This window comes from Aethalodelphis obliquidens, unplaced genomic scaffold (assembly GCF_003676395.1).
Source record: "Aethalodelphis obliquidens isolate GAN/ISIS:26980383/991018 unplaced genomic scaffold, ASM367639v1 scaffold45, whole genome shotgun sequence".
NCBI classification, from domain to species: Eukaryota; Metazoa; Chordata; class Mammalia; order Artiodactyla; family Delphinidae; genus Aethalodelphis; species Aethalodelphis obliquidens.
In genome coordinates, this window is record NW_020837989.1 from 9,754,079 (window position 1) to 9,770,442 (window position 16,364).

Sequence of the window (16,364 nt, forward strand, 5' to 3'; positions counted from 1 at the left end):
ATAGCAAGTTACTAAAAAGAGCCTATCTTTGAATTCTTGTGGTCTCATACTCTCTTGCTTAATACTGTTAATCCCCTTTGGAATAGACTGACTTCTGGACAGCTCTTTTCTGGCCAGAGGCAACCTGAAGCTTCTCTCCTCCTTCTCTGGATCCTCATCCACTTTTCATTTGCAGACATAATGTCACAGCATCTGAACCACCTGTTCCATTTCACAGCCCCTCCTGCACACTAGCCTATATCTCCCAAAGCCACATCCTCTCACAGAAGTGCATGATCATCCTTTCATTCACAGGGTTGTGGGTTCCTTTGGCCTCCAAGAGCCCTTGGTTCTTGGGCAACTCTGACCGACTGGAAAGCACAAATGCAAATCCAACTGTCCGTTTGTATTTCTATCCATTCAACTCTTACCAAGGAGTATCCACTCTAAACCAGGCTCTTCCTGAAGTTCAGAGTCTCTTACCTCTAGTAGCTTATGTTTTACTGGAGAGGCAGAGAGTAAGCAAGTAAAAAAAATACATCAATGAATTAGTTACAGAGTGAGATGAGGACTGTAGGTGACATAAACGGAGTGCTAGAACAAAAAATAATGGGATGGGGGATAGCTGGTCAAGGGGAATCCTCTCTGTACAAGAGATACATTAGGGCCAACCAGAGGAGAAGCATTTCAGGTTTATGAAACAGTAAACGCAAAGGTCCTGAGGCCAGAGAGCCGTGCGTGACTAAAAACCTATAGACCAGGATGGCTAGAACTCAGTGGGAGAGCAGAGTGTGTGAGCTGGGGTAGAAGAGGTAGCAGAGTTCAGGACAAAAGCTCCCTGGAGGCTGAATTGAGGAGTCTGAGCAACAAGCCTCGCTCATCAGGTCTGATTTGGGTTTGGGGGAGTGGGAGATAATCATACACTCCAGGATGTGTAGCAAAGTAAGAATAAACACGACCCTCTGTGGGAAATTTGATTGTTACAAACAACAAATTGCAAATGTTTCTCCATTTTCAACTTTAGAGGAGGCTTTGTTAGAAGTTGTTTCCTGACATAGAATGATTGTCTACAACAGGGTTCCCCAACCCCCAGGCTGCAGACTGGTACCGGTCTGCGGCCTGTTAGGAACTGGGCCACACAGCAGGAGGTGAGCAGCGAGGGAGCGAAGCTTCATCTGCTGCTCCCCATCGCTCGCATTACCGCCTGAACCATTCCCCTTGGCCATCCCGACCATGGACAAATTGTCTTCCACTAAACCGGTCCCTGGTGCCAAAAAGGTTGGGGACCGCTGCTCTACAAGGTAAACTGAGGACTCCAGTGAATGAATCATGTGAATGACATGTGCCCAGGGATGCCACAGTGTCTTGTTCTAGGGTCTTATTTATTCTGTGGTGTTTATTGAAATGAAGCCAGCCACTCTGGCTTCATTATAGGAAAGGTATTCACAGTTTGGTTTCCGTTATTTTGCAGCTGCATTAAAACTCTTTGTCCAGCTGTTTAAATTTTTAGCAGCTCTTAGTGGATGGAAGGTATGCAGACTTCAGGTTTGTGAGTTCAAGAGAAGTTTTGATTTATTTCAGCAGTTTGGATTTGATTTCCATCTTCTTTGTTCCTTCCTCTTTGTCTCTGCCTACTTTCTTTCTCTCCCTCTCCCTCTCTTTCTCTCTCTCTCTCATACACACTCTATCTTGCAGCTAAGGCACCCAGAGTCAAATAAAGTTAAAACAAGCTTTGAAACTTTTAAGATAACCCCCATGGTGTGTTGCTTATAAGGTGCTTCAGTCCGTGGTAGGCTGCTATGCAGTAAATATGTAACAGGACATTTGTACCAGTTGAGCAAAGTGTGGACAACCAGAAGAGAAAAAATAGTAGTTTTTTTCTGTAGACTAGAAGAAATTAACAATAGAAAACCTTAATATTTTCAAGTTTATAAATGAAATAATAGAATCAAAGCTTTCTTAATCTCCTGTGAATGGTGTTTCTGGCCTGGTAGCTCCACTGAGCTGTTTGTACCAGAGGCTTCCTGGCAGGGAAGCTTGGCCTGGAAGGCAGAACAGCCTGATGCCTGGCACATCTCAGGGGCTCGTAGTGGCCATTTATTATTTTCAGGCTGTCAGCTTCCATTTTGCCTTCCTAACAGCACCCCAAATTTACTGGGGAAGTAAAATCTCCCCTACTGTGTGTAGTCTTGGTGAAAGGACTAGATCTTTCCTTCCTCACTCTCTGATTCAGAACAGGGGAAGGAGGGGATACAAAGTTAACTTCAGCCTGTCTGGTGTGTTCTCCAGTGACTTTGGACTTGGTTGAGTGACCCAAGGATGGAGAACTGGTAGAGGCCATTCGCCATATCAGGAGGGATGGCACACGGTCCTGATGGAGTTCCTCTGTGAACCAGGTGCTTCACTTTCTGCTTTTTGGTTCTCTGGAACTCTTCCTGGTACCTGATTCTCCAAGCTTGGCTTCCAGTAGCTCAGCAATTCTGTATGTCCCTAAATAACATTCCAATAATTTCCCTTTTGCTTAGGTTATCTAGAGTTCTTTTCTGTTGCTTGCTGTTGAAGGCCTTAATTGAGATGGTACAATAAATGTTCCCAGACTGGATGAATTAATGGAATGAATTATATTTCAAGGCTTTTGTGATTTTCCCCTTCTTTTGTCATAGTCAGAGAATTAAATCTCATCTGTAGATGAATTTTCTTGGAATTTGGAAAAATATCAAAGTTTTATACAATTTTCCTATTGGAGGCAAAGCTATTTTAAAAAAACAATTAAACCTAAGTTTTAAATATAGGCTTATTATATGGTAGTTAGGAAATAAAGATAAACATAAAAAAGAATATAAAAAATTCATAAACATCTTTCTATATAATAAATATCAGTTGACAAAACAATGTTTGATAACTGAATGGTATCTCATGGTAGAGATAATATATTTAGAGAATCCCCCATTACATTTGGGCTATTTCCAATGATTCACTCTTATAAAAGATCCTGCATTGAACATGCTCTTAGATAATCCTCTGTAAACATAGGCTTATTATCCTTATGATACATTTTAAGTAGTAGAATTGTTGGACCAAAGAGTTTGCATGATTATAATTATTTTACTTATAATAGTAGCCCCTTTTAAATGAAGTGGATAAAAAGGAACTTTTATTGTGGGAGTCTTCTTCAGCAAAAGCAAAACAAAAACAAATATAAAACAAAGAAAAGGAAAGAAAAGTCTATGATTTAAGCTATGAATCAAAGCAGTCCCATTTAAAACCTCATTGCATTAACTGAGGTGCTTCAATTGACCAGCCCAATTAAATAGAGCCAGACGGTACAAGAAAAATTATTAATAGCCCTGTCTGTTCAACACAACCAGACATTGCACTTGCTCTCTTCATCCATTCATTCAAGAAATGGTTATTGAATCCCTACTGTGTACCTGGCATGGATCTAGGGGCTGGGATGTAGAAAGGGAGGTAAGACCTGTTGTCCACCTTGGAGGCACTCACTACCCAGTGTCCAAGCAGAACTTTAAATAACTCACAGTCACACAGTGTGGTGGTAACTGCTGCAGTAGAGAGAGGAAAACAGCATTGTGGGAACAGAGAACCTGGAGCAGTTTCAACCTGTGCATGTAAAGTCCATTCTTCTCTCTCGTTCCCTTCTCTCTCATTAGAAAGCACCAATTGAAATGGAATATACCTTGAAAAATGCAAAGTTCTTTGTATTTGAGAAATCAAGGAAGGGAGAGATCACGGACAGCTCCATGGAATCCATGAGCGTTGAGGAGAGGTATGACAGGCAGCATCTGGAGGAGGGCACTCTGGAGAGGACATTGTGAGCACTGGTACAGACAAAAGAAAAGCAAGTGTTCAGGGAACAGATTGCTTGAAACACAAGGTTTGGGTATACCAAGAAGGCTGAAAAGAGGGGCTGCCTTGGATTGCTGTTAATAATAAGACAAGGCATTCATGTGTACCTCCATAAGTAAAAGAGAGGCATTGCATTAGTTACCTATTCCTGGTGCAACAAATTACTTAGTGGCTTAAAACAACCCAAATTCATTATTGTACAGCTGTCTAGAGCAGAGGTCTGACATGAGTCTTACGGCACTAAAATCAAGGTGTGTTCAAGGCTGCCTTCCTTTCTGGAGACTCTAGAGGAGAATCTGTTTCCTTGCCCCCACCTCAGCTTCTGTATTCCTTGGCTTGGGACCTTTCTTCTTCGTTGAAGGCCAGCAACAGCTGCTCAAGTCCTTCTCACACTGCATCACTCTTGACCTCCTCTCATGCCCATCACTTCTACTTTCAAGGACCCTTCTAAAGGCCCACCTGTGCATCCAGGATAATCTCTCATCTCAAGATCCTTAACTTAATCACATCTGATTCAGTCCAATGGGAATAGGGAGGAGAGAACAGCTGCCTGTGGAAGAGTGGGGAGAGACTCCCTAGGAAATGGGAAGAGGTTGAGTGGAGACTGGGGAGAAGGGGAAGAGAGGTAGAGTTGTCAGAGATGATTCAGGCTTTGCACTCCCAGGAGGGTGAGGATAATGGTGTCATTCATCAGGAATATTTGCTTTAGGGAACTGGCATAGTGGTAAATTTAAGTTTGGATCCTTAGAGAAATAACTGACTTTTCCACTTTCAAATTTTGAATGGGGATATAAGATCAATAAAGATTCAAGACATCTACAATCCAGGGAGAGAAATAATGGGTGGGAACGGCTGAGAGTGAGGAGTGTTGACACAGAGACAGGGCACAAAGAAAGTAAAGAAGAGATACCTAGGGTGGGGAGAGACTGAGATGGGAAGAGAGAGATAGAACAGAGAAAAAGTGTACAAGTAAGATGGGGAAGAAACACAGACCATGAGGAAGACAGACCAGGCTGGCAAAAGAAGGAGGAAGAGAAAGGCAGGAATATCAACAGAGAGAATCTCAGAAAGGGACCAGCTCAGAGGTTTCTGGCATGAATACATTAGTCAATTTAAATTTCCAGTTCACTTGGGTTGTGCTCACAATTGTAAGTTAATCATTTTTAAGATTGTCTGGAAAGATTTATTTACTTTTGCAGGTTAATTACTGTCACAGCTCCTCTGTTTGTCAGGCTTCCACGTAGACTCTGTGGTCCTGGAGGGGCTGAATTATCCTACCTATAGGACCTTTGGCCCCTCACCTGTCTCATCAAAGGAAGACTTCTTTCCTCTTCCCTTCCCCAAATGGCCTAACTCTTGAATTGTTTTGTCCCTGGAATCTGAGGCCTTGGAAAGATGTGTTGAGGAAAAATGTTTTTCATTCTTTCACAGTTCTTCACAGATATTACAACGCACTAGTGACACACAGGCAGGAGCTTTGGACAGTCTCAACACAACTGGGAGTTTATGGTCCCCGTTTTACAGATGGGAGCAGTGGGTCTGGGCTTTCGTCTAACCCCATACTCAAGGTCACAAGTGGAAAAAGCTGGGAGAATAGGCTTCTGCAGATGGGGGCAGCAAAACAAGTATTGGCAGGATCACTTAGGAAGACCAGTCGATTGAAACACTGACCCTGGAAAACCTGGAAGCCTTGTATCTAAGGGACTACGGATCTCACTCTGAACCCTGCTCCCAAACTAACTGTGCCCAGGCAGAGTCAGAGGCATGAGAAGGAAGTAGGCTGTAGATTTCCCTTAGCACGGACACCACAGGCACTTTCCGTGTTCACGTTTATTATCTTTCAGTAGAGGAATGAGTACTCAGAGAGGTTAACCAAGTTGCCCAGGGTTACCTAGGAGCCAGCAGTGAGCCCAGGGCTAGCTTCCTCTGTTGGGCAGCGCTCCCCGGGGAAGGCGCCCTGCTGGCCCGCCCCGAGGGGTGAGGTCTCTCCGTCACCCCTGCGCCCACTGCCTTGCGCGCCCGGACGCGCCACAGCCACCCTCAGCGTCCGCAGGGGGCGGCCGCGAGGACCACGCGGGCTGGGGGCTGCTGAGCCTGAGGAGCCAGTCTCGGCCGGCCGGGAGGAGGACGATGCTCGGCCAGCCCCGGTGAGCCTGCGCTGCGGTCCCTGCGCCCGCAGACCCGGGCGGGCCCGCGCCTCGCGCTCGCCAGCTTCCCAGTGCGGGGGATGAAGCCCGCACCCGAGGGGGCGGCGGGGAGGGCGCAGGCAGCGGCTGGGAGCGCGGCGGCAGAAGCTCGGCTCCGCGGCGAGAGGTGGCGGGTCCGGTCCGCCAGGCGCCTCGCTCCCTCGCCTCAGGCGAAGGGTAAGGTGCGGCGAGGGCGCAGGGGTCACGACCCTGCGAGTCCTCGTGTTGGCGGGGACGCGGCGGGGGCGGGGCGGCGCGACGGCGACGCGCTGGGGGCTCTGGACTTATGGGACCCGGCTTTACCTCAGGGATGGGCTGCATGGCGGCTCAGGCTGTAGGTGGGTTGGCTGGTCGTGTAGGACATGCCTCCAGCGTGGGACCACTAGGGTTGGGGCTAGTGCCCTACACTTGTGTACGTAAGTACTTGTGGAACTGTGTGTTCGCTGGCTCTGTGAGGTAGTGTGTGTAAAGGGTGTGTGTGAGAGAGACATAATATAGGCTGTGCGTATATAACCGTGTGTGTGTGTGTGTGTGTGTGTGTGTGTGTGTGTGTGTGTGTATGAGAGAGAGAGTGAGAGAGAGAGAGAGAGAGAGTGGGAGAGAGAGGGAGAGACAGGGTACATGTGTGGACAGTATGGATGATCCTGGATGTGTAACGGAGTGTACTACTCTGTCTAACTCTGTGTGTGTGTGTGTGTGTGTGTGTGTGTGTGAGTGAGACAAGATATGCATACCCGGAGTGTATACCTGGCTGTGTGTGTAAGTGACCGTGAGTGTGTGGCCATGCTGTGCTGCATGAAACGTTCGCTGTGGCTGCCAGGGCTAGCTTCCTGTGGTTGTCTTTCACAGAATCCCAATCCCAATTTAAGATGCATTTCTTCTCAACTTGCTACCCAGTGTGTGGCACTGTGCTGTTAGTTGCCTTTGGAAGAAGTGCCTGTTGATACAGGGAAGTGATGTCTGGCAGAGGTGGAGAAGTCATGGCATGAGCTTGTCTTCCTAGAAGACATTGGCTTGATTTCCCATTGGTTCATTAAAATACACAAAAAATGTTTCTTAGGGTACAGGTTTGGCATGAACCAAACGGTGGCTTTTGATGGAAGGACACTGAGGCTAGTTTGCTCTCCTGTCTTAATATTGCTAGGACGGAGTCCCCAGGTCAATAGCTGTGGGTGACCCTGGAGGTGGTGGGTGGTGTTTGCCTAGTCCCCTGTGTGAAACTTCAGCATCGGTGATGAGGGAGGAGAAGTTGCTGCGTGCTGCTGGTGAGCCCAGATGATGAAGGGAAAGGACACTGGTGATGGATGCAGTTCCCTAGAAACAAGGAAGAAGTCAGGACATGGGATGAGACTCGTGGAACTCTGAGGAGCAGCTCTCAAGAAACGATGAGTGCGGAAAAAATTAGTATAAAGTAAAGAGGATTTGCATCATCCTCAAGTCGTTTTTCTGTCTTACGTTTATTTTTTCCATGCCACCCTTACTGAGCCTACACTCACTCCTGTGTTTTGGGAAATGTCTTTGTTATAATTATTATTGTGCAGTTCAGTGGGTCATCATTTAAACTCCAGGAGAACTGTAGCACATCAGGCTAGCAGGAGCTTCAGGGAGTGTTCAATTCAGCACGTGTTGAGCAGACAGAGGTCCTAGGGCTCAGAGGACAGTGATGCTCTTGGTTCCTCTGAGTTATCTGGATTTCACTCCTGAAGCTGCTCCTTCTAGGGGCCACAGTGGCCTTGTAACCTCCAAACTGAATGTGTTTTCTTCCATTCGAGTTCTCCTGGACCTCCCTGACACTGTTCATCCCCTCATCTCTTTCCTTAACTTCACAGACTGAAGAACAGCACCTGAAAGCCAGCATAAGTACCTGCTACCCAGATCACCTCCTGACTATCCCATCTATTACTGAACCACCACCATCCTTCAAGTCACCCTGGCTGGGAACTGAAGTCACCTCTTTATTTCTCCTCTTTCTTTGTCAGTAGCAACCACAGCTTAATCAATAGTCGGGTCTTATCCATTTTTGCTCAATGTCTCTTGAACCTAATTTTTTTGTTTGTTTTTTATTCCCACTTCCAGCACCTAATCAGGTGAGACCCATATTCAGGGATTTCCAGAGATAGGAACAGATGTCGACTGTGATCATTGAAAAATGCAAAATAAAGGCACATAGAGAAGTCCCTTGATATTATCAGTGAGTAATAAATAAGTTCTTTGGAAGAATCTGGACCTTCTGATGGTTGTAGTATTATGTGACCTAGATCAAGTCTCTTGGCCTTTCTAAATCTCAGTTTCTTCATCTGTGAAATGAAATGGAAGATTTCAACTAGAATCTATTTGCTAAATCATATCCAAGGTTTTTTCCAGCTCTAAAATTATCTGATTATCATTGATGTTCTTTGTTTTAGTGAGAAAATTTTATCCTAATGTCTTATGATTACCTTCCAATATCTAACCATCTTTTTTAAAAAAGAAATTCAGTTTGTCTTCAGGGAAAGGAATTAGGCAAAGGGAAAAGGGTGAAAATGCACTATTGACTTAGTTTTGTGGTTGAGCATTAACTGCACACATCAAGCCTTAGAGTTGAAAAGGTCTTATAGGTCACCCATTCTCACCTCCATCAAGTGCCAAAATCTTCCATACTATTGCCTTTTTGAAAATTAAAAAAAAAAAATCTGTCAAGCCTTCTTAAGATAACTTCAAACAACATTGTAATTCAGGGTTTCTCAGACCTCTTGTACCATTAATGGTTTGGGCTAGATAATTTTTTGTTGTGAGGGCCTAGCTTGTCCATAGTAGTACGTTTAGCAGCATCTCTGGCACCCATTAGATGCCAGTAGCAACTCCCTGTTGTGATAACCAAAAATATCTCCAGATATTACCAGTATCTCCTTGGGGGACAAAGTACCCCCCAAACACCTGTTGAGAACGACTGTTGTAATTCAAACACAAGTCTTGGGGTCTTGAACAGACCTTACAACCAAGTATTTTAGTAGATAGATGAACTGCTGTGTTGCTTGCTGCTTTTCCACCCCCTTCCAAATTAGCCACCCTCACATGTTCACCTTTATCCCTCCTGGTTTCTCACTGCCTTGTTGCTATGTCTGGAAATGCTCAAGATGCTGCTGAAGGCTGAGGAGTGTTTTAGAGACAACATAGTAATGATCCTAATAACTTACATTAATCCAGCCCTTATTATGTGCTAGACACAGTTCTAAATGCTTTACATGGATAATCTCATTTAATCTGCATTAAGAATCCTGTAAGAGAGATACTTTATTCTCTCCGTCTTAGAGGTGGGGTAACTCATACTTAAGAGAGGTGGAATAACATGTCCAAGTTCATTTAGCTGTGAAGTGGTGGAGCTGGGGTTGGGTTGTGTGCTCCAGAGTCTTTGTTCTGAAACTTTATTCCCCACATTAAACTGCCTCTGAGAATGGGATCTTGATGTTACAGGGTAGAAATGATCTTAAACATTGTCTGTTTCAGTTGTAGAATCAAGTCTGCTTCTAGGAAGATTAGAGACTGTGAGGTTGATAGTTGTGTTCAGTTGACATATTGTGACTTCTTAGCTTTTTTGTCTTCTCTCTCTCTGTAATTCAGGTTATTCAGAAATAGCTCTAAGGCATATGCAGAGTGAGAGAGGTGGTGGCAGGGTTGGTTAAATTGGGGGAGAAGGGCTCAAGGGAAAGGAAGAATGGCAGAAAGAAGCAAACAATGGATGAGACATTTCTTTTTCCATTAAGTCCTCACTATTATCTAAACTTTTGATATCTCTTTTATCACCCAAACTAAAGTTGCCATATTTTTATCAATTCCCTCCTTCTGTATTCTTCTTGGCCTGCCCTTTCATTCTTCCATTCTGCTTGCTGTTTTTATACTTTGGGGCAGTAGAAAGTAGTACACATTTGGACAGAGGGAAATATAAGTGTGATATAAATAGCCACCAAACAGGCTTATCGATGGGGCTAACCTTAAGTACAGTCAGAGTAAGAATGACTACTTTACCAATTACCATTAATATTGAAGATCCAAGGCAAGCCCTAAGAAGGTTGACTTTAAGACCCTATATCAACACACAGATTGCTGATCCCCACTCCTAGAGTTTCTGATTCAGCGCTTCTGGGTTGGGGTCTGAGGATTTGCATTTCTAACTGATTCTCAGATGGTGCTGATGCTGCTGGTCCAGGGACCACAATTTGAAAACCACATGGTTAAGACCCTATAACCAAATAAAGCTCACAACTCACCCACTTGAAATTTTTTAAATAAAAAGATATCTTATTTTTAAGATAACTAAATATTTGGATTTAGGAGAATCAATAAATAAAGCAAGATTGAAAGACAATAACTGCTAGGGGCTAATTGACATCTCTCACGAAGCATCTAAGCTTTGCCTCTTGTTTTGAATTTCAGAAAAATGTGTTCATTTTCTCAGCTGTGATACTTCTGAGTTAATAGTTATGATCTTAGATCTTTTCTTGTTCCCTCCTTCCACCTACCACTCAATTTGGGTGATAAAAGTCCTCATTAGTCACAGAATAATCCCAGTAAAAAGTACTTTAATATCTTGTCTACTGTCAGATAAATTCTGACCAGTCTTTCTGAGATTAAGAAATATATGTTATCTGTGCATCCAGCTTTTGCTTCCTGTTGCTTTGTACATTTTTCCCTTTCGAATCATCAGCAGCACAATGAAGAAACCCAACAGAAACTCCAGTCAAAACATTAATATGTAACTGATTAATTTTTTTTTAAATTTCAATCAGAAAAGTTTCTTTTAAAACCAAATTTCAAACTCGGTCAACTCCTTCCTTCTTCTTGACTGCCAGCATCAGTCTCTTTTTGCATGACCACACGTCCTCCACCTAAACAAGGTGTCTCCGAGTACTTACTCAGAAAGATTTAGTTATTGTGAAACTCAGATGCAATTAAAATAATGTTTATTGGATATTTACTCTGTACTGTGGAGTTGTTACACCTAGTCTTTTTAAATTTTTCAATCAGTCACTGAGAGATGAGGGGTTTTTGTTTTTGTTGTTTAGAGATGAGGAAACCAAGGCCTGGAAATTTAAATAAACTCTTATATTATTAGAAAGCTAATTGTATTAGTAAATATATATTTTTCCTCATACATAATAAAAGCCAACTTTAGCTTGCTTAAACAGAAAGTGAAATTTATTGGAAGGATAATGGGGCTTCTCATAGATCAAGGAACTAGACCCCAGGAAGGACAGAAACCAGGTCATCTCTGGAGAACTCAGTTGCAGGCATTCACAATCTTCTCCCCATTGCTCTTCAGTTAATATGACACATTCCCACAAGTGTGTCTCTTGGTTCAAACTCTCAAGAGAAAGGATCTGATGGCCCAAGGTCATAGCAGAAGAGTAGTTGCCGTGGGCTCATGCTTGTATTGTGGTAGGTATTCCTAGTAAAAGTGGTCTAGAAGATGCTTGAATGAATATCTCCTGTTGTCACATACCTAGTTGGCAGAGACAGAATTTGAACTCAGGTTTGACTCTAAATCTGATGCATGTCTCCTGCCAAAGGGATAGTTGAGAGAGAAACACATTAATTTGGCATGTAATAATGGCCATTTGCCTTTGTTTTCAAGGTCCTCCCCATGTTAACCATTCCCTGTGTAGGGTCCTGCACCTTTCGTTTGTGCATACTTCCTGGTTTCTCATACTTCTGTGACTGCATCCTGGCTCCTCCCTGTCAATCTGGTCTCTATGCCACGTGGCCTGGCTTCTCACTCTGCTTATGCATGTCATGCCTCTGGCTCACCTAGCACAGCTCTGACTCACAGGTTGTACGAGCTGAAGGGATCTATCATCTTGTCCCATCTTCTACCTCTATAGTAAATAATCATTTCTAAAATATGAAAAGCACTTACCATGAGCATTGCTGAGAGCTCTATATCTGATCCAACTCTTCTACCAAACCTGTTGTTGCCTTTTTGGGGGTTTATTTCCCAATATTTTATTGTAAAAAAACTACTTAAAAGTTGAAAGACTTGTATAGTGAATACCCATATACTTACCACATAGGTTCTACAATTAACATTTTACTAACTTGCTCTATCATATTACTATCTATTCACTCCTCTATCCATTCAGCAATTCATTTTTTGGATGATTTCAAAGTAAGCTGTTGTTCCTTTTTTTAAAATTTTTTATTTTTATTTTTTTAAACATCTTTATTGGAGTATAATTGCTTTACAACGGTGTGTTAGTTTCTGCTTTATAACAAAGTGAATCAGTTACACATATACATATATCCCCGTATCTCCTCCCTCTTGCATCTCCCTCCCACCCTCCCTATCCCACCCCTCTAGGTGGTCACAAAGCACCGAGCTGATCTTCCTGTGCTATGCGGCTGCTTCCCACTAGCTATCTATTTTACATTTGGTAGTGTATATACGTCCATGCCACTCTCTCACTTCGTCCCAGCTTACCCTTCCCCCTCCCTGTGTCCTCAAGTCCATTCTCTATGTCTGCGTCTTTATTCCTGTCCCTCCCCTAGGTTCTTCAGAACCTTTTTTTTTACATTCCATATATATGTGTATATGTGTTAGCATACACTATTTGCTTTTCCCTTTCTGACTTACTTCACTCTGTATGACAGACTCTAGGTCCATCCACCTCACTACAAATAACTCAATTTCATTTCTTTTTATGGCTGAGTAATATTCCATTGTATATATGTGCCACATCTTCTTTATCCATTCATCTGTTGATGGATACTTAGGTTGCTTCCATGTCCTGGCTATTGTAAATAGATCTGGAATGAACATTGCGGTACATGACTCTTTTGTTTTTTTTAATTAATTAATTAATTAATTAATTTTTGGCTGTGTTGGGTCTTCGTTTCTGTGCGAGGGCTTTCTCTAGTTGCGGCAAGTGGGGGCCACTCTTCATTGTGGTGTGCGGGCCTCTCACTGTCGCGGCCTCTCTTGTTGCGGAGCACAGGCTCCAGATGCGCAGGCTCAGTAGTTGTGGCTCACGGGCCTAGTTGCTCTGTGGCATGTGGGATCTTCCCAGACCAGAGCTCAAACCCGTGTCCCCTGCATTGGCAGGCATATTCTCCACCACTGCGCCCCCAGGGAAGCCCCATGACTCTTTGAATTATGGTTTTCTCAGGGTATATGCCCAGTAGTAGGATTGCTGGGTCGTATGGTAGTTCTATTTTTAGTTTTTTAAGGAAGCTCCATACTGTTCTCCATCAGTTTACATACCCACCAAAGGTGCAAGAGGGTTCCCTTTTCTCCAAATCGTCTCCAGCATTTATTGTTTGTAGATTTTTTGATGATGGCCATTCTGACCGGTGTGAGGTGGTACCTCATAGTAGTTTTGATTTGCATTTCTCTAATGATTAGTGATGTTGAGCATCTTTTCATGTATTTGTTGGTAATATGTATGTCTTCTTTGGTCTTCTGCCCATTTTTGGATTGGGTTGTTTGTTTTTTTGATATTGAGCTGCATGAGCTGCTTGTAAATTTTAGAGATTAAACCTTTGTCAGTTACTTCATTTGCAAATACTTTCTCCCATTCTGAGGGTTGTCTTTTCAACTTGTTTATGGTTTCCTTTGCTGTGCAAAAGCTTTGAAGTTTCATTAAGTCCCATTTGTTTATTTTTGTTTTTATTTCCATTTCTTCAGGAGGTGGGTCAAAAAAGATCTTGCTGTGATTTATGTCATAGAGTATTCTGCCTATGTTTTCCTCTAAGAGTTTTATAGTGTCTGGCCTTACATTTAGGTCTTTATTCCATTTTGAGTTTACTTTTGTGTATGGTGTTAGGGAGTGTTCTAATTTCATTCTTTTACATGTAGCTGTCCAGTTTTCCCAGTACCACTTACTGAAGAGGCTTACAATGGAGCACCATATACTCCATTGTATATTCTTGCCTCCTTTATCAAAAATAAGGTGACCATAGGTGCATGGGTTTATCTCTAGGCTTTCTATTCTGGGCTTTCTATTCTGTTCCATTGATCTATATATTTCTCTTTTTGTGCCAGTACCATACTGTCATGATTACTGTAGCTTTGTAATATAGTCTGAAGTCAGGGAGCCTGATTCCTCCAGCTCTGTTTTTCTTTCTCAGGATTGCTTTGGCTATTCAGGGTCTTTTGTGTTTCTATACAAAGTGTGAAATTTTTTGTTCTAGTTCTGTGAAAAATGCCACTGGTAGTTTGATGGGGAATGCATTGAATCTGTAGATTGCTTTGGGTAGTATAGTCCTTTTCATAGTGTTGATTCTTCCAGTCCAAGAATATGGTATATCTCTCCATCTGTTTGTATCATCTTTAATTTCTTTCATCAGTGTCTTATAGTTTTCTGTATACAGGTCTTTTCTCTCAGGTAGGTTTATTCCTAGGTATTTTATTCTTCTTGTTGCAGTGGTAAATGGGAGTGTTTCCATAATTTCTCTTTCAGATTTTTCATCATTAGTGTATAGGAATGCAAGAGATTTCTGTGCATTAATTTTGTGTCCTACTACTTTACCAGATTCATTGATTAGCTCTAGTAGTTTTCTGGTAGCATCTTTAGGGTTCTCTGTGTATACTATCTTGTTATCTGCAAACAGTGACAGCTTTACTTCTTCTTTTCCAATTTGGATTCCTTTTATTTCCTTTTCTTCTCTGATTGCTGTGGTTAAAACTTCCAAAACTATGTTGAATAATAGTGGTGATAGTGGGCAACCTTGTCTTGTTCCTGATCCTAGAGGAAAAGGTTTCAGTTTTTCAATATTGAGAACGATGTTGGCTGTGGGTTTGTTATATATGGCCTTTATTATGTTGAGGTAAGTTCCCTCTGTGCCTACTTTCTGGAGGGTTTTTATCATAAATGGTTGTTGAATTTTGTTGAAAGCTTTTTCTGCATCTGTTGAGATGATCATATGGTTTTTCTCCTTCAGTTTGTTAATATGTTTTATCACATTGATTGATTTGCATATATTGAAGAAACCTTGCATTCCTGGGATAAATCCCACTTGATCATGGTGTATGATCTTTTTAGTGTGCTGTTGGATTCTGTTTGTATTTTGCTAGTATTCTGCTAATATTTTGTTGAGGATTTTTGCATCTGTGTTCATCAGTGATATTGGCCTGTAGTTTTCTTTCTTTGTGACATCTTTGTCTGGTTTTGGTATCAGGGTGATGGTAGCCTCGTAGAATGAGTTTTGGAGTGTTCCTCCCTCTGCTATATTTTGGAGGAGTTTGAGAAGGATATGTATCAGTTCTTCTCTAAATGTTGATAGATTTCACCTGTGAAGCCATCCAGTCCTGGGCTCTTGTTTGTTGGAATATGTTTAATCACAGTTTCAATTTCAGTGCTTGTGATTGGTCTGTTTTATTTCCTATTTCTTCCTGGTTCAGTCTCAGAAGGTTGTGCTTTTCTAAGAATTTGTCCATTTTTTCCAGGTTTGTTCATTTTAATGGCATATGGTTGCTTGTAGTAATCTCTCATGATCCTTTGTACGTCTGCAGTGTCAGTTGTTACTTCTCCTTTTTCATTTCTAATTGTTTATTTGAGTCTTCTCCCTTTTTTTCTTGATGAGTCTGGTTAATGGTTTAATAATTTTGTTTATCTTCTCAAAGAACCAGCTTTTAGTTTTATTGATCTCTGCTATTGTTTCCTTCATTTCTTTTTCATTTATTTCTGATCTGATCTTTATGATTTCTTTCCTTCTTCTAACTTTGTGGGTTTTTTTTTCTTCTTTCTCTGATTGCTTTAGGTTAAGGTTAGGTTGTTTATTTGAGATTTTTCTTGCTTCTTGTGGTAAGATTTTATTGCTATAAACTTCCCTCTTACAACTGCTTTTGCTGCATGCATAGGTTTTGGGTCATTGTGTTTTCATTGTGAGTTGTTTCTAGGTACTTTCTGATTTCCTCTTTGATTTCTTCAGTGATCTCTTCGTTATTTACTAGTGTACTGTTTAGCCTCCATGTGTTTGTATTTTTTACAGATTATTTCCTGTAATTGATATCTAGTCTCATAGCGTTGTGGTCAGAAAAAAAAACTTGATATGATTTCAATTTAAGAAAATTTACCGTGGCTTGATTTGTGACCCAAGGTATGATCTATCCTGGAGAATGTTGCATGAGCACTTGAGAAGAAAGTGTATTCTAGGGCTTCCCTGGTGGTGCAGTGGTTGAGAGTCCGCCTGCCAATGCAGGGGATGGGTTCGTGCCCTGGTCTGGGAAGATCCCACATGCCGCGGAGCGGCTACGCCCGTGAGCGATGGCCGCTGAGCCTGCGCGTCCGGAGCCTGTGCTTCACAACGGGAGAGGACACAACAGTGAGAGGCCCATGTACCGCAAAAAAAAAAAAAAAAAAA

The 16,364-nt window shown here is 42.3% G+C and overlaps 1 protein-coding gene across 2 annotated transcripts in view; it reads left to right on the top strand.

Moving 5' to 3' along the window:
- Positions 1–5,943: 5,943 nt before the first annotated feature.
- The window catches only part of HTR4 (5-hydroxytryptamine receptor 4), a 155,460-nt gene continuing 145,039 nt past the window's right edge, over positions 5,944–16,364 (top strand). The window contains exon 1 of one of the 2 annotated variants that reach the window (XM_027081665.1): positions 5,944–5,990. The gene's annotated coding sequence lies outside the window, so the exon portion shown is untranslated. Of the gene's footprint in view, positions 5,991–6,112; positions 6,207–16,364 lie in introns of those variants that run through there. The other variant, XM_027081666.1, reaches the window with a different exon arrangement.